This window comes from Schistocerca gregaria, chromosome X (genome assembly GCF_023897955.1).
Source record: "Schistocerca gregaria isolate iqSchGreg1 chromosome X, iqSchGreg1.2, whole genome shotgun sequence".
NCBI classification, from domain to species: Eukaryota; Metazoa; Arthropoda; class Insecta; order Orthoptera; family Acrididae; genus Schistocerca; species Schistocerca gregaria.
Window position 1 is genome coordinate 516,847,950 of NC_064931.1, and position 22,810 is coordinate 516,870,759.

The following is a 22,810-nucleotide window of genomic DNA, read 5'->3' on the forward strand; positions in this document are numbered from 1 at the left end:
GACGAGGAGGAGCAGGAAGAGGAAGAGTGATGGTGCTGACCATAAAAAGTGATGCAAGTGCCAGGAACTGCTAATGTCCAGTAAGCCGATAGCGTGTAACTAACGATAGACGGGATATGGCGCTCAGAAGCGTTGAATCAAGTGACAGTAATCTACGTGTAGCTACTCACAGAGGTTCAGTCTGGGCTGTAGTTAACGTAGGGCTACGAACCTTGCTACATGTCCTAATGCGTTAATGCGGAACCAGTTTACAATAGCCAAAAATTAGTTCCAATTTTGGTCACCATGTGCAAATCAGATGCTGTGCGACATCTCATCGATATCTTCGGTGCTCATATTGAACAAACTGTTTAAGTGCGGTTCATAATAACATTAACATTATGCCTTTCTCACGTGTTTGACGTTCCTGCCCCCGTTCTATTTCCAATCCATTACATATGGAAACACTTCTATACGTCTTTCTCGGATTCACAGGGACAAATTTCCAACTGGTGGCCAAAATTGGAACTAACTTTTTCTCCAGTGTAAATCGCCTCCGCATCAATGCGCTAGAAGCTTTATCAAGTTTCGCTCCCATGAGAGAATTACAACTCTCACTAGACCTCTGTGAGTAGCTGCTCTTTATTTATAACCACCCTGTATCTATGCCGAACGAGAAGCAGCAAAGTGCTCACAATAAATATGCTAGTGATGACACAAAAAATTGTGATGTTGGTCACTATCGTCGTCGGCCCAGCCTGGATAGCCGAAGGAGTTAGCACGCAGCTTCCAGGGCTCGAGGAGGAACGCTAGCCCCGGATCGACTCTGCTCGTCGGATTAAAGACGATCAGGAAGAGAGGACCCGACCACCCTCTAGCATTAACATTGCCAAATCCAAACATTAACATGTCGACGCCGTGAAGATACGGCATAAAGAACAGAATAAAGAAAATGAAGAATGCCTACGACATTATGAACAATACAAAGCAAGCCAAACTGTGAGAAAAATTCGAAGATTTCGTCTACATCTGCGTACACACTCTGTAAGCCACCGTAAGATGCGTGGAACGGTACCTACTACCACTACTGGTTATTACCTTTCCTGTTCTATTCGCAAATAGAGCGAGGGAAAAACGACTACCTATATGCCTCCGTACGAGCCCTAATTTCTCTTATCTTCATGGTCCTTACGTGAAATGTACATTGGCGGCAGTAGGATAATTCAGTGGTCAGCTTCAAATGCCTGTTGACTGAATAGTGTTCCTCGAAAAGGACGTCGTCTTTCCTCCAGGGATTTCCATTTCATTTCACGAAGGATTTCTGTAATACTCGCCCGTTGATCAATCCTACCGGTAACAAGTATGGCAGCCCACCTCTGAATTACTTCAATGTCTTCCTTTAATCCGACCTGCCGCACAGAAATGGAATGAAAGACTAACAAGGGAACTACTAGAAAATTACAAAATTGTTACTAAGCGGTTAGCACACTGGACTCTCATTCGGGAGGACGATGATTTAAATCTCCGTCCAGCCATACAGATTTAGAATTTCCGTGATTTCCCTAAATCGTTCCAGGAAAATGCTAGGATGGTCCCGTTGAAAACGCTACGGCCGATTTCCTTCGCCATTATTTCGTCATACGAGCTCATGTTCCTTCTCTAATGACCGCGCTGTCGACCGGTTGTTAAACTCCAGTCTTCCTTCCTTCTTAGAGAATTGGTGAGAGTTTCATGTCCACTTTTAGGCGTATAGCCTGTTGCCTTTTGACTTTTGATTTTCTGTGGACGTTTGTTTAACAATTTTTCTGACGTTTCAGCACTTTTGGCAATGTCGGCTATTCGTGTTGACGAAAAGTCAGAAATATCGTCGAACAAACGTCAGGCGAAGATCGCGTGAGAAAAGCCAACAGGCAATAATCTGAGAAAATTGTTCTGTCTATGGAATTTGGTTTTAGAAAGAGCCAGGATAAGCAAGTTATCATGTACGAATAAGGCGAGATAGTGACAGAAAAGGTTTACTACATCCGAATTTTTCTGAAAAAATTAAGCATTCGAATTAAAGTGGTTGGTAGTTTATTCAGGCAAACGCGTATTCAGAGACATTACATTGTGAATAATAGTTTTCGAAATGATAGAGTGCGAGGAATACTGTTAAAGGAAAGTGCAGGTCTATGTTTAAATTTGTACTTTGCAGGACATTGGCATATAGGAGTGCAGGTTGTGGCAGCGTTCCATCAGTATCAGATGTTTTCCCTCTTGTTCCTGTTTCTAGAGTGTAAGCAGGATAGTGCTGCCACCCTGGGCTGGTCTTGGGTTCATTTTTGTGGGCAATATTCCCGTATGTTTGTTGTCCAGAAGCTGTGCGTCTATAGCAGACCCGCACCGCCTGCATTGTTACTGCGTCACCGTTAGAGGTAGTCAGCGGATTGCTTTCCGCAAAAGATACAGTAGCGGGGGTGGAGACTGGGGGAGGGGGAGGGGAGGGGGAGAGCGGAGACACGACTCTTCAAAAAGAGTGTATTAGGGATTCGTTACAATGTGGAACGGTAAAGTAGAGGAAGGAATAAATCGAAAAGTAGTGCACCACAATTACAACTAACGCACTTATAATTATAAAAATTGAAAAAAGTTAGAATAGGAGAAAATAAACGAATAACTGTGTGTTTGTTTCACTCAAAAACGAGGAGAGGGCTTGCCAATAACTGGTTCTGTTCTGCAAGAAAAGTTGATTTATTTCCAGAAGGACTTTAATGACGTGGACGCCAATTTTACTACCATTGCCGAGTGGCTTGATCGATCGAGGAAACTATGTGGTATTTGGGAGCTTATTATCTGTGGCAAAAACCAGTTATCTGCTTCTGAAGATGCTTAGAAACTTAAAAAAGAATTTATTGAATTAATTTTTGCTGAAGAATTAATTGAAAATGGGATCTTCTACTGTGACGACATTCAGCTAAGCTTCGATATTCTTACGTCTAAAACACTTGAAACCAAAGCCGAGACGTCTGCAACTCCCTGCAGGCGTTATAAGGAGAGAGTTACGATCTTGGTTGTCCCAGTGTTCCAGCGAACTTCAAAGCGAAATCGCATATGATTTGTAGATGCATAGAGACTGGAATAATTAGACCTGTTACTGACCTAAGCCTCCCCCCATGAACCATGGGCCTTGCCGTTGGTGGGAGGCTTGTGTGCCTCAGCGATACAGATAGCCGTACCGTAGGTGCAACCTCAACGGAGGGGTATCTGTTGAGAGACCAGACAAACGTGTGGTTCCTGAAGAGGGGCAGCAGCCTTTTCAGTAGTTGCAGGGGCAACAGTCTGGATGATTGACTGATCTGGCCTTGTAACAATAACCAAAACGGCCTTGCTGTGCTGGTACTGCGAACGGCTGAAAGCAAGGGGAAACTACGGCCGTAATGTTTCCCGAGGGCATGCAGCTTTACTGTATGATTAAATGATGATGGCGTCGTCTTGGGTAAAATATTCCGGAGGTAAAATAGTCCCCCATTCGTATCTCTGGGCGGGGACTACTCAAGAGGATGTCGTTATCAGGAGAAAGAAAACGCGTTCTACGAATCGGAGCGTGGAATGTCAGATCCCTTAATAGGGCAGGTAGGTTAGAAAATTTAAAAGGGAAATGGATAGGTTAAAGTTAGATATAGTGGGAATTAGTGAAGTTCGGTAGCAGGAGGAACAAGACTTTTGGTCAGGTGACTACAGGGTTATAAACATAATATCAAATAGGGGTAATGCACTAGTAGGTTTAATAATGAATAGGAAAATAGGAATGCGGATAAGCTACTACAAACAGCATAGTGAACGCATTATTGTGGCCAAGATAGATACGAAGCCCACACCTACTACAGTAGAACAAGTTTATATGCCAACTAGCTCTGCAGATGACGAACAAATAGGTGAAATGTATGATCAAATAAAAGAAATTATTCAGATAGTGAAGGGGGACGAAAATTGAATAGTCATGGGTGACTGGAATTCGGTAGTAGGAAAAGGGAGAGAAGGAAACGTAGTAGGTGAATACTGACTGGGGCAAAGTAATGAAAGAGGAACCCGCCTGGTAGAATTTTGCACAGAGCACAACTTAATCATAGCTAACACTTGGTTCAAGAATCATAAAAGAAGGCTGTATACATGGTAGAAGCCTGGAGATAGTAAAAGGTATCAGATAGATTATATAATGGTAAGACAGAGATTTAGGAACCAGGTTATAAATTATAAGACATTTCCAGGGGCAGATGTGGACTCTAAACACAATCTATTGGTTATGGCCAGAAGATTAAAACTAAAGAAACTGCAAAAAGGTGGGAATTTAAGGAGATGGGACCTGGATAAACTAAAAGAACCAGAGGTTGTACAGAGTTTCAGGGAGAGCATAAGGCAGCAATTGACAGGAATGGGGGAAAGAAATACGGTAGAAGAAGAATGGGCAGCTTTGAGGGATGAAGTAGTGAAGGCAGCAGAGGATCAATTAGGTAAAAAGACGAGGCCTAGTAGAAATCCTTGGGTAACAGAAGAAATATTGAATTTAATTGATGAAAGGAGAAAACATAAAAATGCAGTAAATGAAGCAGGCAAAAAGGAATACAGACGTCTCAAAAATGAGATCGACAGGAAGTGCAAAATGGCTAAGCAGGGATGGCTAGAGGACAAATGTAAGGATGTAGAGGCTTATCTCACTAGGGGTAAGGTAGATACTGCCTACAGGAAAATTAAAGAGACCTTTGGAGATAAGAGAGCCACTTGTATGAACATCAAGAGCTCAGATGGAAACCCAGTTCTAAGCAAAGAAGGGAAAGCAGAAAGGTGGAAGGAGTATATAGAGGGTCTATACAAGGGCGATGTACTTGAGGACAATATTATGGAAATGGAAGATGAAGATGAAATGGGAGATACGATACTGCGTGAAGAGTTTGACAGAGCACTGAAAGACCTGAGTCGAACCAAGGTCCCCGGAGTAGACAACATTCCATTGGAACTACTGACGGCCTTGGGAGAGCCAGTCCTGACAAAACTCTATAATCTGGTGAGCAAGATGTATGAGACAGGCGAAATACCCTCAGACTTCAAGAAGAATATAATAATTTCAATCCCAAAGAAAGCAGGTGTTGACAGATGTGAAAATTACCGAACTATCAGTTTAATAAGTCACAGCTGCAAAATACTAACGCGAATTGTCTACAGACGAATGGAAGAACTAGTAGAAGCCGACCTCCGGGAAGATAAGTTTGCATTCCGTAGAAATGTTGGAACACTGTCCCTACGACTTACCTTAGAAGCTAGATTAAGGAAGGGCAAACCTACGTTTCTAGAATTTGTAGACTTAGAGAAAGCTTTTGACAATGTTGATTGGAATACTCTCTTTCAAATTCTGAAGGGGTAAAACACAGGGAGCGAAAGGCTATTTACAATTTGTACAGAAACCAGATGGCAGTTTTAAGAGTCGAGGGACATGAAAGGGAAGCAGTTGTTGGGAAGGGAGTGAGACAGGGTTGTAGCCTCTCCCCGATGTTATTCAATCTGTATATTGAGCAAGCAGTGAAGGAAACAAAAGAAAAATTTGGAGTAGGTATTAAAATCCATGGAGAAGAAATAAAAATGTTGAGGTTCGCCGATGACATCGTAATGTCAGAGACAGCAAACGACTTGGTAGAGCAGTTGAACGGAATGGATAGTGTCTTGAAAGGAGGATATAAGATAAACATCAACAAAAGCAAAACGAGGATAATGGAATGTAGTCGAATTAAGTCGGGTGATGCTGAGGGAATTAGATTAGGAAATGAGACACTTAAAGTAGTAAAGGAGTTTTGCTATTTGAGAAGCAAAATAACTGATGATGGCCGAAGTAGAGTGAATATAAAATGTAGACTGGCAATGGCAAGGAAAGCGTTTCTGAAGAAGAGAAATTTGTTAACATCGGGTATAGATTTAAGTGTCAGGAAGTCATTTCTGAAAGTATTTGTATGGAGTGTAGCCATGTATGGAAGTGAAACATGGACGATAAATAGTTTGGAGAAGAAGAGAATAGAATCTTTCGAAATGTGGTGCTACAGAAGAATGCTGAAGATTAGATGGGTAGATCACATAACTAAGGGGGAAGTATTGAATAGAATTGGGGAGAAGAGAAGTTTGTGGCATAACTTGACCAGAAGAAGGGATCGGTTGGTAGGACATGTTCTGAGGCATCAAGGGATCACCAATTTAGTATCGGAGGACAGCGTGGAGGGTAAAAATCGTAGAGGGAGACCAAGTGATGACTACACTAAGCAGATTTAGAAGGATGTAGGTTGCAGTAGGTACTGGGAGATAAAGAAGCTTGCATTAGATAGAGTAGCATGGACAGCTGCATCCACCCAGTCTCAGGACTGAAGACCACAACAACTGACCTAAGGTGCCTTACACGAATCAGATAAGCTGGACGTCAGCTGACAACTTAAAAAATCAGTTTTTGCATAATTTGTTCCATTTGTGGAGAAATGTCTTGCTTCAGGCAATATCCCAAGGAAACGCTCTCCTTCTGCTAGATAACGGCTTGTCGCACCCGAATAAAGAAGCACATAGAAGTGATACCGCCAAAGTCTTGTTCCTTCTACCAAATTCACCATCGTTCCTTCAGCCAACCACGGAGTACAGGAAACACTGAGAAGAAAATATTGGTGGTACCTTCTTTCATCCCTGATAGATGATACTGGCAACGGTAATGCCACTATAAGCCATTCACGCACATATGTTATTCGAAATATTGATATCACGTTTACAACCTTATTATGGAGACATGTGAACTCTTCGCGAGGAAAACAACATAGAACACAGGGACAGTTTTAACGTAAAAGGTTTTGGCTTTTAAACAGGATTTACATTACAGATAGACCAGTTCCATCTCCAGATACACAGAAGCGCTTTCAAGTGAAATGGAAAACGGCCTCAGAAATAGATCAAAAGCAGATGTGAGGCTAGCAGTGCCTTCAAACGTTTAGAAGGCTATTCCTGTAGTTAATTCAGTGCCACAAAGCATTGTTCAAAATTCGTGTTTTCTTTACCGCCAGTGAGCTTCCGGAAACGGACAGTCTTCCTTATCAGAAGCTGGCCCTTTCATACTGACGGCAGTTTCAGTCAACTCTGTTTAAAATGCAAGGTCTGCAGCATATTACGGATCTTCTAATTTTCGTTCTTTCTTTCCTTTTTACTTCAGAGATTCAACAACAGCCGGCCTTAAATAGAATGCTCGTTTCAGGCCTTTGCTTTAACCAGCAAAATTCGCAGTTATATGTGACGACTCCTACTCTTCATTCATTTCCATCAAAAAGACTTGCAACTGACAATGTAATAATGTGTGCTAATTCAGAAAATTTACTATTCGCACCACCAGTTCCATTACGTGTTTCATGCCTGCATATTTAACACAAAGAGTTTCTTGACGCTCAAAACAATGAATCCCGTACAAGCCGCCTATCGATCGTCATAATTTTTAGCTCTTTCATCGTCAACCAAATTTTAAACTCTTTCTGCATGGTGTTCAAATGCAGTTTCATAGTAAATCTGCAGTACCCGTCGATTATGCGACTACATCTTAGATACTGAGAGTCTCATCCTTTTCCTCTGGGATTCCCATTCATTTTTAAAGGATTTCGACGATAGATCGCTAGAGTGTCTCTTTTTGCACAAACAGTCACTGGACTCGTAATCTTCCTTTATACCATGAACAAACAGCGAAGGATAAACAGCGCTGACATTACGATACTGCCAAACTGAAGAAAGTCGGCCTGCAGGAGTGGTCGAGCGCTTCTACGCGCTTCAGTCTGGAACCGCACGACCGCTACGGTCGCAGGTTCGAATCCTGCCTCGGGCATTGACGTGTGTGATGTCCTTAGGTTAGTTAGGTGTAAGTAGTTCTAAGTTCTAGGGGATTGATGACCTCAGATGTTAAGTCCCATAGTGCTCAGAGCCATTTGAACCATTTTTTGAAGAAACTCGTGCCAACCAAAATAAGCCGCTCTACATGCTGGAAGAAAGTGTCGTATCACACTACTAAATAAAATGCTGTGCTATATCGAGAAGCATCTAGCAAAGCCGAGACGCACCAACTATGCCGAGACAGGTCGAGCCTCAGTCCCGCACGCGAGTGGCACTTGGCAAACGCGTGAAATGTTACACGCCTTGGCTGACCCTAGTCTACACTTTGCACCATTCAAGATCTCAACTGCCTCACGTGACTAGTGCCCAGGAGGACATGTATTGTTCGCTCGGCAGTGTAAGTTTGTATAGCAGGTAATCGGTTTGTTTGCAGCGAGACAGGCATCCAACGGAAATTGCGATCAGATCACATCTGGAACACAACGGTAGGGACGTTCGATGATCATCGATATCACACAGTCTGAACGTTGATCATTTAAATATCGATGTTACAATTTCGATACTGTAGTTCTTGAAACATTACACCATCAGTGTTAATGAAATACACGAGTTCCGATGTTGTCAAAAAAAAGTTGTTTGGTATCACTGTGAATTACATATCGCCAAGTAAACCAATCTTTTTCTGAACATGTCTGATAACCAGACCAGTCCAACTCATGCGCGACCTGTCAAAACTCGTCTAATACAGCTTTTTCAAATCGTTGGGAATGCAGTTTTTTTTTTAATTCGCTGAAAGACGTTATACCCTTGTGCAAAATCACAGCGAGACCTACATAAAAGAGGATGCTGGAAAACCAATCTGAAGAACCTCAGAACTACTTCAAAAATAAAATTCAGAACATAGACAGTCTAACACCGACAACAGATGTTTAGACAGATACAGTGTAGTTTAGAGATTTCCTGTAAATTAACATTCATTATTTTGATGGCAATAAAATGGAAACGCCTACCCTTGACACCTACGAGTAATAGGGAGATGGCGACATGGGTGCCATTTTGATACAGAATTGATATGGAGATTAATTAAATTGATTAATTAATTAACCCACCAAACACACCCACCCCCACCCCCGGATGAGGTCATTTTATTTTCTCAGAGAGTATGGGGTTCCCCATGCCCCCTCCCTTTCCGTCCCCCAATCCACCCGCTCTGGGAATTTCAAATTTTGGCCCGAATTTCCGAATTTCAAATTTTGCTGGGACTTTCTTTGCCCAAGAGCTGTGCTGACGAACCACACCCATCTAGGAATTAGCGGAAAATTAAAAAGGTAGTGCCCCTTCTGGGACTCGAACCCTAGTCTTTCTGGACGGAAAGCCCAAGTGCAGCCCCCAACACATGGCAACTGCCAAGATATAGGAGAGAAAGGTTAGGTTAGTGAACTTTATTTTCATTGGGAAGCTGAAGTACAGATCAAATGTGTGTGAAACCTTATGGGACTTAACTGCTAAGGTCATCAGTCCCTAAACTTACACATTACGTAACCTAAATTATCCTGAGGACAAACACACACCCATGCCTGAGGTACAGATCAGTCCTAATTACACAATGATATTCATAGTGCTACACAAGGACTGCCTAAAAGCGCAATGCACCTCAAAAATTGACAGTGCCGTACAACTGGTGTTATCCAGCTGGAAAAAAATTTCACATTACCACTCGAAACTAGTGGCAGACGCACTCAGCCTCTACCTCTCACGTACAAGCTGGAAATTAAGGTACTATCTTTATTTTTTCTGGCGAGAAATATGTTCACTCACGAGATGCTGGTATTGGACAAAGACGACTTTAATAAATTTATTACCTGTAAGCATACAGCTGGGGACAGTATCTCTTGCTGTTTGACATCAGAGTTCGCTACAGACATCTGCTTGATAATCACCCTGAAAGCCAGGTAATCGAGGCCAATACACTATACCATAACTTACGGAAAATGCATCACTGTTCTAATTACAAATCGAAATTGTCGTGAAAAAAAAAACAGCACTCATAATGAACGGGACATAATGCAACACATGTACTAGGGAAAATCCTTGACCCAAAAGACTGGGCTCTAGTAGAATGTGCGTTATCTTCAATGTAAAATCATAAACTGCCGAAATTCGAGGCCTTCGTACCTCCCCCCATTCCTCCCCTCTCTTTCTCCCTCCCTCCCTCCATCCATCCATCCATCCATCCATATACAGGGGGACACAGGCTTTTCCAAATGGTCAACTGCTACCGCCGAGCGCCTCACGGTTTTTCTGCGGCCAGCAGTCATCGCCTCACAGTCACTACCCATACCCAGCCTTCCACCATATCCCGCGGACACGGGCCGCACCCGTCTCCCTAGAGGCGACGGCTCTTCGCCAGCACAAAACGGAAATTTAGCGGCACCCCCCACCCCCACCCCGCAGCTGTGTCAGGAGACCACAGACAGTGGACCATCATCCAAACCGCCATTCGCGGTGGAGATAAATTGCATTTAACCTCAATGCATCTCTTATAACTTAGCGTCTATTAAACAGGAGAACACAATCACAAAGATTATAAAGGCCCCCTTTCGACGAAAATAGACACAGTCCATTTTCTTTTAATTTTGTAAGCGAAATCTGTATAGTTTTTATGTTCGACTGCAGGATACAATTCGACCTACACATTTCCACCCTGTGTAAAATTACGGGGCGGGGGGAGGGAGGGGGGGCAAGAGTTCCACTATTTTGCTGAATGTCCTTGTTACTTCGAAATCGTCATTGGAGTGAAGAAGGAGCGAGAATTTAAACTCCAGAGAAAAAAACACCTATGTTAAGCAATTTCTTCCAGCTTGATGGAAAAATTACATAACTAACATGACCTGAGAGCGTCTCTCATGTTCAAATCAGTGTCTGTAAATAAACTGTCATGCACGTGTGTATTACGAAAATTTCAGACACATAACATTAGAGAGTACAATCTTTCATGCCATTAGCTCACATGTCGGAAAAAACAATCATTTTAAGTTCGACAACAACATGCTACAATTGAAGAGGATGTTGCTATTTTATACACTATGGCAAGACTCGTTTTCCCAATGTGAAGATATATCGGACCTCCGTTTACGAAACAAATCGTGAGAGCCTGTCTTATAATAGAACATCCTGTAAGGTTTTATTCTCTCTCTCTCTCTTCCGTTACATGGAAACCAGTTACCGTGTGCATGCTTTGACCTTTTTCTCCATAACTCTCCTCTAGCAATATGTCTGCAAAGTTTCTGGTCATACAACAGATTCTCGCGTTCTAGTTTTGTAAGCAATTTCATCATCACAGCCTGTTTCACGCAATCTACTCACATGTCGGGAAAAAAACACTATCATTTCCAAATATCACAATGAGATATAATTCAAGTGGTGTCTGCTTTATAATTAGAGGCTATGAAGTATGAAATAACACAGGACTTGCGGAAACCCTTGTTTTTTAAACAGGCAATTGTGACGATAATATTAAAAACAGGCATGATTCCACGAGAATAGGTACAGCCGATTTCTGTTAGTTTATGAGCAAAATCGGTGTAGGTTTGAGGGAACTATCTACATCCAAACTTTAACCAGATATACCACTCCCTGTAATATAACCTCCTATAAGATTTTATCCTGTTTCCCTTTTCTGATATATCGAAAAAACAAATACACTCTGTATGTTGACATCGAGCATATTACATATACGTGTATCACTCCATTGGAACATATGGTCAGTGGTCGAAATCGCTTGCACAGATCTGCATGAAGTTTTATCCTCTGTACTGGAGGAAGACCATATCCAACATACTATCAATCACAAGAGAGGGTTCCTGTATTGTTCTTTCATAAGCAGTTTAATACATTGTTTTCTCGGCTATAACACGTTCAAGCAGTGCATGACTACAGTTCTGTACACCGCCATACACTTGTTTTTTCTACTATGACTTCGAGGTCTGTCTCAGGTGCTAAGCTGACATTAACATTTTTAGATCCTTTGGCTCTCACACAAAGCTGAACATCGCATGGTTTAAACTATGCAGCTCCGACAACACAAAACTGGTAAAAACAGAACATAGAGGCGATCTTTCTCATTGACAAAAGTGTGAAAGACATCACAACATATGGAAAATGGAAGAGTTTGCATCATTGTAGAGGGATTCCATCACTTATCCGAAAGTGACGAACAATACAGTTAATCTCATCACCAACATAGTAGCGGATGTTTCAATGTTCCATTTTGATGAGCATTGTTTCCTCATTTTGCAGTCATGCACATAATTACTGTTCCAGTGTTGGCCATAGCTGGAAGGTGCCATTCACAACACGTGCGAGGTAGTAGAAATAAAAAGAGGTACTGTTGTCTTACTGGTGAAAAAGAAATTTTAAAAACTAAAAACATGTGGAGGGCAATGCAGCATATGGAAATAGAAGAGTCCCTCCTCTCCTACATCTGGGCAGTTCCTATGTATTGGGGAGGGGGGGGGGTGAGGGTGCACTTGGGCTTTCCGTCCAGAAGAACCAAGGCTCGACTCCCAGAAAGGGCACCACCATCTTTAATTTCCTGCCAATTTCTGGGGGGGGGGGGGGGGTTGGAGTGGGACGCAACACAGTCTGGGACAAAGAAATTCCCATCAAAATTCGAAATTCCCACAAAAATTCGAAATTTCCGCCAATGGGGTAGGTGGAGAAGGGGAGGGGTGGGGAGGGGTAGGGTGTGGGGACTCACGTGCACTCTTTGAAAAAGACATGATGTCCTCTGGGGGTGGGGGCGGGCGTGGTTGGTGGGTAATTAATTGATCAATTCAATTAATTTGCTTATCAGTTTGATATTAAAATATCACTCATGCCGTCATTTCCCTATTACTTCTATGAGATGTTAATTAATTGATCAATTTAATTAAATTGCATATAAATTTTCTATGAAAATAGCACCCATGCCGCTACCTCCCTATGACTTTTATGAGTTGTCAGCATTACACTTAAGTGAATAGACACTGTAGCTCCAAACAAACTGGTATAGGCATGCGTATCCAAATACAAAGATATGAAAACAAATAAGACAACAAGTGTATGATGCAGATGTTAGGTCGGTTGCTGTTGCTACAGTGGCACGTTATCAAGATTTAAGTGAGTTTGAACGTGGTGTCACAGTCACCACGTGAGCGATGCCACACAGAATCTCCGAGGTAGCGATGAAGTGGGCATTTTCCCGTACGACCATTTTACCACTGCACCCTGAATGTCAGGAATCCAGTAAAACATCAAATCGCCGTGACAGAAGTGCAACCCTTCTACAAATTGCTGCAGATTTCATTGGTAAGCCATCAACAAGTGTTAGCGTGCGAACTACTCAACGAAACATCATCGATATGCACTTTCGGAGCCGAAGGCCCACTCGTGTACCATTGATGACAGCACGACACAAAGCTTTACGCCTCGCCTAGGCCCTTCAAGACCGACATTGGACTGTTGATGACTGGAAATATGTTGCCTGGTCGGATGAGTCACGTTTTAAATTGTATCGAGCTGATGGACGTGTACGGGTATGGAGACAATCTCGTGAATTCATGGACCGTGCATGTCTGCAGGGGACTGTTTAAGCTGGTGGAGGCAATGTAATGGTGTTGGGCGTGTGTAGTTGGAGTGGTATGGGACTCCTGATACGTCTAGATACGACTCTGACATGTGACATGTACGTAAGCATCGTGTCTGATCACCTGCATCCATTCATGTCCATTGTGCATTTCGAAGGACGTGGGGAATTCCAGCAGGACGATGCGACAACGCACATGTCCACAATTGCAACAGAGTGGCTCGAGAAACACTCTTCTGAGTTTAAACACTTTCGCTGGTCACCAAACTTCCCAGACATGAACATTATTGAGGATATCTTGGATGTATTGCTACATGCTGTTCAGAAGAGATCTCCACTCCCTCGTATTCTTACAGATTCGTGGAGAGCGCTGCAGTATTCATGGTGTGAAATCCCCTCAGCACTACTTGAGACGTTAGTCGAGTCCATGCCACGTATGTTGCGGCACTTCTGCGTGTTCGCGGGGCCCTGCACGATATTAGGCAAGTGTACCAATTTCTTTGACTCTTCAGTGTATTTCGAGTATGTTATTACAGACATAAAGCGAATGGGGAATAGATACAAGAAAATTATTAGAAGTAATGGTAGCTGCAGGAGCAGATAGAATAAAAAAGAGTAGAAAATATATTTAGAAAAAGTCGTACATCCTGTTTTGCCCACATGCACAATATGGTAGCGAAAAAATCTATTAAAAAGGCTGACGATCTGCCTGAGTTGATTACTGCTGTGAAAAGGATTTAGTGCGGTTTAATAAAGATGTAGTAACAAGTAATCAGCTAAGAAATGAATCATAGTTCAGGCTAATTCAAGAAGTAGCCACTAGATGAAATCTACGTTTTATAAGATTTTGGCACATATGATCAATTGTTAATAATATCATTAATTACCTTGTTAGTGCACCACCTATGCTAACAGCCTGGCAGATGTTTGTGACATTCCGTGGCATACAGAAGACAATGCTCATGAAATATGAGTACAAAAGTATGTTGCAGTCAATAAAGTAATGCCAATAACCAGTATGTTAAGCATCAAAATGTGTGGTATGTGACCAAGATGTTGTGTTATCAGTTGTGTCTTTACGTCGCCTCTATATTCTAACTGTGGTTTCGTGTAGCATTGTCGTTATTGGCAACTGGTAGCTGCACCCACAAGTAGAGGAAGTGTTACTTATCCAACTGAGCACTCCCTGAAAGGGACAATAAGTGTAAAAAGACTGATGAGCAAAACTTAAAGATGAAAGTAACTTTCTCATCGTGTGACACTCCCAGGTACCATCGCTTGATGAAACGTTGAGTATCCACAGAAATAACTGCTAAAGTGTAGTACAGTAGATAACTGAAATAAATGCTCAATGAGACGAACAAAAATTATACTTTCATTCAAAGACAGTTATTTCAGTGAAGTCACTGCGGTTCACGATGGTGCTCTGGACATTACAGAAGGTGGGATATGGTTCTTAGCAGGGTCTGTGGACACCACAGATGGTAACGCATGCTCTGCCCGATGTTCCTATAATGTCCACAAGTTTGGTGAGGAATTCTTGAGATACAGCATTCCATTCCTCCATCAGCGCTGTTGACGACTGCTGGATGGTCGTTGGCGCATGTGAACTTTCTGCAATACGTCACCATAACGCATACCACATGTGCTTGATGGGATTTAAGTTGGGGGAACGGGTAGGCCAGTCCATTCGCCGAAAATGTTCTCGTTCCAACCACTCCTCCGCCTGCGCTGTTTGATGCGATCGCTCATTGTCAACCATAAAAAATGAAGCCAGGGCCGAATGCGCCCTGGAAAGACGCACATGGCGAAGGAGGACTGTGACACAGTACCTCTGAGTATACTGTGTTCAGCGAAATGGGGGTCACTACGCTTATGGAACATCTGGGCTCCCCACACTGTAACAACTAAACCACCAAGATCATCATGTTCGGCAACGTTCCTGAGTGCATTCCATGTTCCCATCCCTCATTATTTGAGGGTATATCCAGAATCACTACTCAGATTGAATCTACTCTCTTCTGTGAAGAGCGCCGGCCCTTGTGGCCTAGAGATTCTTGGCGCTTCAGTCCGAAACCGCGCTGCTGCTACGGCCCCAGGTTCGAATCCTGCCTCGGGTATGTATGTGTGTGATGTCCTTAGGTTGGTTAGGTTTTAGTAGTTCTAAGTCTAGGTGACATGACCTCAGATGCTAAGTCCCATAGTGCTTAAAGCGATTCTGTGAAGAGCATGCGACACCATTCCTCGTCGGTCCTGTCCCTGCAAACATTGCTGCCGATGAGTAGTTGTCAACAGAACACAAGGTACTATTGATCGGGCAAAAAGACCAGTCCACGCATTCGCCGTGTTATTGTGCAGCATTAGAGTGCGTGCCGTGCAGAGGTATTAAACGTGGTTGCAATCGCACTCGCTGTCTGACGTGGGTCCCTTCTTGCCTGTTGCACAATGTAGCGGCCATCTGCTACTGTAGTTGACCATAGTCGACCACCTCCTCTCCTTCGGGCAACAATGCTTGTGGTTCGGAATGCTAAACTCCTGGACTACACTTGGTCCTCCTTCCAGTTTCCGGATGATTCCTCCCCATGTGAAGTCATCCAGATGTTGTCCCTAGGCCATGTTTTAATGAACAATACCGCCACAGTGCACCGTAACTGCTGGCTGATTGACACATGCTGTTTTTCCCCGTTCCTTCAGCTGCCTCATGTTGCGGGGCCAGCCCCATTGGACGCTGTAGTTCAAATGGTTCAAATGGCTCCGACCACTATGGGACTTAACTTCTGAGGCCATCAGTCCCCTACAACTACTTAAACCCAACTAACCTAAAGACATCACACACACCCATGCCCGAGGCAGGATTCGAACCTGCGACCGTAGCGGTCACGCGGTTCCAGACTGTAGCGCTCAGAACCGCTCGGTCACCACGGCCGGCTGACGCTGTAGTCACGCTGAGCTTACCCCCATGTGACTTACAGCATCCTGCGCGTAACTGGGATACCTCTACAAGATGCTCCCATGTAATTTTACTTTATAAGTTTTGCAGAGCAATGTAAATATGGCATTGCGAGTGTTTTAAAGTTTTGTGCGCGATCGGTCGCTGCCAGCTTGAAGCGATCTTTGCCCTCCCGCTGGTGCAGAGTGCGAGTCGTTTGTGCTTTGTCAGCTGAGGAGGGGCACGTGGACGACAGTGCAGCTCATCATCCGCATCGACCAGTTGTGGCCGGCGCGGGGCGAGCCACACCCGACACGTACGACGCTGCTTCTGGCGACTCAGCAGATGGCGATATTAAGTAATTCAACGGCGCAACTTAACCTGGAGAGGTTGAGCGTTGCAGCGTGTTCCACATCAAAGGAGCAAACAGGTATAGTCGGGATGGCTAGCCGCGAAGGAACAGCGGCAACTGACATGGCAAATTCAGATGTTAAAGCCGAAAATTATCGAAAATCAGTTTCCTAAGCTAAAAGGGCACAGGCAAAAGCAAGCGAGTTGAAATTAGAATTAATGTGGAAAATATCATAATCAGCGATAGAGCAAGCGACGTCAACTTGCACGTTGCATACGCTTACAAAAAGAAATTGACAGTTACAGAGAAGATTCAGAAAAAAAAACAGAAAAAATATGCAGGCGCATTGCTGACGATGGCGCCTAGTAGAGATGAAGCAAATCAGCCTCTGTGGCTAAATCTCAGCAGCCGAAACACTGAAACGAAGTACTTCGTTCATAAAGTAGAGAACACATGAAGAAGCAAAGTTAGTGCAACCAAAAATAACTAACTTAATGAACCCTAGCAAAGAGAAAATTTGTATTAAGAAGATCGAGCACACTAAGAACGTAGTTCAAATGGCCCTGAGCACTATAGGATTTAACATGTGAGGTCATCAGTCCCGTAGGCTTAGAACTACTTAAAACTAACTAACCTAAGGACATCACACACATCCATGCCCAAGGCAGGATTCGAACCTGCTACCGTAGCAGCAGCTCAGTTCCGGACTGAAGCGCCTAGAACCGCTCGGTCACAACCGCCGGCCATCATGGAAACTGCTACACAAAGTCACATGAAAAAGGTAATGAAAAACTGAAAAATGCAACAGACACATATGTGAACAGCCTAAGAAAAAGGGTCCGTGAATGATACTGTACATCATCCCAGAGGACGCAGATGCAAAGATACTGAAAGACACAATGTGCATGCAAAGTATTGCAGATGAACTGACCAAGGAAAGCTTCGAAAGCGAGTTTTGTGGTACACTTCAGGACAGAACCAATGGGAAGACAAGTGTTCCATCAAGCCCTGAAATTAGAACAGCCCTTATCAACGATAAAAGTATATCTCGGATTTTGTTCAGTTTCAGTGTAAGGCCACGTAGTAGTGAGGTGGTGCGCCACAGTGCCAAGATTTTGGTCATCTGGCAAAACATTCTAATAAACAAGTAGTAATTTGTGGGTATTGAGGCGAAGGTGTCCATATTAGGAAAGACTGCAATAAAAGCAAACACGTTGCATGTGCCATGTAAATATAGAGGTGAAAAGTACACAGCGAACAGAGATGAATTCGTACATACGAAACTCTCTTAACTGGACGGATTTTAGGGAAGGGCTATGGACGAGCGTCTCAGAGCATTAGAAGGCAATGAGGATTCAAACAACATAACTACGTACCGTCTGTGTAAAAAACATGAGAAGGAACCTCCAAAGGTACACAAGATGGGCACTCCTCTGAGCCCGATAGTGAACAATACAGGAGCGCCAACATACCAGCTTGCCAAACACTTGACCGCAGTATTGAGTCCATTGGTTGGCAAATGTGAGCACCACATCAAAAACTCGGCTCAGTTTGTGGAACGTATAAGGAAACTCAAGTTGGCCAGCTCAGATCTTATGGTCAGTTTCGATGTTGTATCACTTTTCACGAGAGTTCCACTCAAGGATTCGCTGGATCTTATTGAGAAGAAATTTTGGCCCACATTCACGAAACTATTTAACTTTGTGCTCACATCAAAATATTTGCTTTTTGACGGACATTACTTCGAACAGACAGAAGGCGTACCTATGGTTAGCCCTCTGTCACCTGTGGTGGCCAACATGTACATGGAAGAATTTGAGGAAGAAGCGTTAGAATCAGCACCACTAAAACCAACAGTCTTCTACAGATATGTTGACGATACTTTCGTCATTTCGCCTCACGGGGAAGATATGCTCCAACTGTTCTTACAACATCTGAACTCTATTCACCCCCAAATTCAGTTCACCATGGAGGTGGAGAAAAAAGGGCAGCTACGATTCTTGGATGTTCTGGTACGGAAAAAGCCTGATGGAGCACTAGGACAGAGCGTCTACCGGAAGACAACCCACAAGAAATGAAATGGCTCTAAGCACTATGGGACTTAACATCTGAGGTCATCAGTCCCCTAGACTTAGAACTACTTAAACCTAAATAACCTAAGGACATCACACACATCCATGCCCGAGGCAGGATTCGAACCTGCGACCGTAGCAGCAGCGCGGTTCCGGACTGAAGCGCCTAGAACCGCTCCGCCACAGCGGCCGCCACAACCCACACGGATCTGTACCTCCACGCCTCAAGCTGTCATCACCCGTCACAAAGATGAGTACTAAATACATTGGTTCACAGAGCCCGTGTGATCTCCGACGAAGAAAGCTTAAAACCGGAACTCGACCACCTCAAGGATGTGTTCCAGAAGAACGGCTATAGTGAGAGCCAAATTCGACGCGCCTTCAAGCAGAAAACCACACCACAGCCGACACCTGATGATGATCCACCGAAAGCGACAGCCTACATATCATATGCGGGCAACGTATCTGGAAAAATAGGCAGGATTCTAGGACGTCATAACATCAAATGTGTCTACCGCCCGTCGCCAAAGATCAAGTCCCTTGTAGGGACAGTGAAGGACGATTTAGGACTTCGGAAATCTGGAGTTTATTTCATACCGTGCGAGTGTGGGAATGCATATGTGGGGCAAACCATTCGCACCATCGAGGAAAGGTGTTCTGAACACAAACGGCACACCGATCTCCAACAGCCTACAAAATCTGCAATCGCAGAACATTGCCTCGAGACAAATCATCGTATGGAATACGAGAACACAGAAGTCCTGCACAACACATCCCGCTTTTGGGACTGTGTATACAAGGAAGCAATTGAAAACCGGCTTCACGAGAACATTATTAACAAGGACAATGGATTTCAACTCTGCCAAGCGTGGAATCCAGCAATAAAAGTTCTGCAGGAGCAGCGGAAACGGGGCACCACAGCCGCCGAAGGCGGCATGCGTACTGACGCCCATCAGTCATCTCGTCAGCGCGAGCTACCCCCACCACCGCGGCCTGCACATCCCTCGGTCAATACGTGGAGTCAGTGGAGGGGAGAGGCGACATATATATATACCACACCACTGGCTGGCCTAGGACGCCCATCAACAGGAGTAACCTGATGATAATGGCACGTTACGCCGTCGAAAATTCGTTCAACAACGACCAGTCAACCCGACTGCATGCCCGAGAGACCTTCAAGCATCTCATTCGCCGGGAAAATCTACGGACACACACGAAGAATAAAGACGTAAAATATTAATAACGTTTGTTTCATTTAATAAGCTTTTAGAGATTTCGCATTAAAAATTCAGAGGCATTACTTTTCAGCACGCCTCTGCAGAAGATGCCGTTATGAGAATCAACGTTCAGCTATTGAATACACATCACAATCCCCCAGCCTATGAATGAAAGGGCGGAGCAACGTCAAATATAGCTGTCACTCCAGCAAATATGACAGAGGTGAATCGTGTGAAAGGGTGTAAAGCTGAGAGTACAATGACTTCGGATGATCATAATATCATAAACCATAGGATCACTCGAAAGGAAACAAGACAGCACAGAAAAAGTGCGCGTAAGGGGCAAATGTAACATCAACGACACTATCTGGATGGGACTGAGAAGGGTGTTTCAATGACCGGGAATTCAGTCGCTGGGTGATGATATAAACGTTAAAGCGCAAGAATTGACAGTGACTTACACAGAGTAATGAAGGCGTCCATACCCATCAGGAGGGGTTCTTGTAGAGGAGCGATTTGCATCTAGACCGAGGAGCTGAATTCAGCACGTGAAACAAGAAGAGCCAGGAAGCTACGCCAGAGCAGCATGACCCAAACAGAGAGAATCCGAAGGCTGCAGTGATACTGATATGTTAAACAACGTTTTAAGGAAGAGTTATGATAAACAAAAATGGAACGGTGAAAACAATTCGTGGAGACTAAGAAACTTCCTGGCAGATTAAAACTGTGTGCCGGGTCGAGACTCGAACTCGGGAGCTTTGCCTTTCGCAGGCAAGTGCTCTACCAACTTTTTTTTTCATTGTGTTCGTTGCATTTGGTCGTTGCGGACGTCACAGGACATCCGTTCAAGTTCGTTGTTGGTCCTTTCACTCAGGTTTTTTTTTAAATTTATTTTTATTGCAGAGGCCAACCAGCTCGCTGACCGAACACTCTGTGCTACCATGCCGACGAACTTCATATACTGCACCAACTGCACAGTACTACCAACTGAGCTACCCAAGCACGACTCACGACCCGCCCTGGAGACTAACTTATAAACCGATACATTAGTTCCGTACTTAGCAATTACATACAAACTCTCGCTCAACCAAAGGTCCATACCTAAAGATTGTAAAGTTGCACAGGTCACACCAATACTCAAGAAATACTAATTACTGATATTGAGGAAACACGGATCACTGACGTCGATTTGCGTAGGATTTTGGGGCATATACTGTGTTCGAACGTCATGAATTTCCTCGAAGAAAATTATCTGTAGACACACGGTCAGCTCGGATTCAGAAAACATTGTTCTTTTGAAAGACAACAAGCTCTTTATTCTTATGAAGTAATGAGTGCTATCGGCAGGAGGTCTCAAACTAGGTCCAATTTCTTTACTTTCAGAAGGCTTTTGATACCATTCCTCACAACTGGCTTCTAATCAAACTGCTTGTCTATGAAGTATCGTATCAGCTGTGTGTCCAAATTCGTGATTTCCTGTCAGGAAGGTCACAGTTCGTAGTAACTGTAGAAAAGTTATCGAGTAAAACAAAAGTAATATCTGGCGTCCCCAAGGAAGTGTCATAGGCGCTCCGCTGTTTCTAGCCTACACAAGGTGTTCCAGGAGCAATGGTCAATATTCAGGGATCTGACAGGAACGCTCATTTGAAGCAAAAGCTTCATATGGAAATATGACCTGTTTCGAATAGTTCCCAAGATAAAATACATTTAAAGATACTTTTGTATGTTCTTTTTCAGTTAGTCGATAACTGCAGCGTCTAGCGAAAACATGTTGCAGAACAAAATTAAATTCCATTAAAGTTCCTGCAAGAAAGGTCCTACATATTTTTTCTCTAGGACTAACAATTCGCGCAAAGAGAGCGAGAGAACACTGAAAAACTCACGCGACGTGCATGCGCTGTAGCTTCAGTGGCTTTTGTAGGGCAATTTTCCCCGACATGAGGGACCACATTTATCCTGTACAAAACTGACCGTTCGACTTCGTCTAGGCTACTGTGGTACGTTGTAGAAAATGTCAATGTAATGAATAATAATAGCATTATACATTAAATGTGTTCTATCTTGGAAACCATTCGGAATGGAGCATATGTCCATATCAAGTTTTTTGCATTAAATGATCGTTCTTATCATATCCCTGAATATTGGCCATTGCTCCTCGGGTGTCTTGTACAGCCGGCCGACGTGGCCGAGTGGTTCTAGGCGCTACAGTCTGGAACCGCGCGACCGCTACGGTCGCAGGTTCGAATCCTGACTCGGGCATGGATGTGTGTAATGTCCTTAGGTCAGTTAGGTTTCAGTAGTTCTAAGTTCTAGGGGAATGATGACCTCAGCAGTTAAGTCCCATAGTGCTCAGAGCCATTTGAACCATTTTGTCCTGTACAAACAATTTAAGAGATAGTCTGAGCAGCCCTCTTAAACTGTTTGCAAATGGTGCTAAAACGTTTTAGACAAGATATCTGTGTGGTTACAATTTACTCTAAATAATGAAACGAGCGAATTTATCACCCACATGACTATTGAAAGGAATTCGCCAAATATCGGCTACACGATAAATCACGCAAAAGCTGTGAATTGAACTAAATGCTTAGGAATTACAATTACGAATAACTTAAATTGGTACGATCACACATATAATGTTACGGGGAAAGCTAACCAAAGACAGCGATTTCCTGGCAGAACTCTTAAAAGATGCAACAGGTCAACTAAAGAGACTGCCCAACTACTCTTGCCTGTCCTTTTCTGAGTGTTTCTGCGCGGTGTGGAATC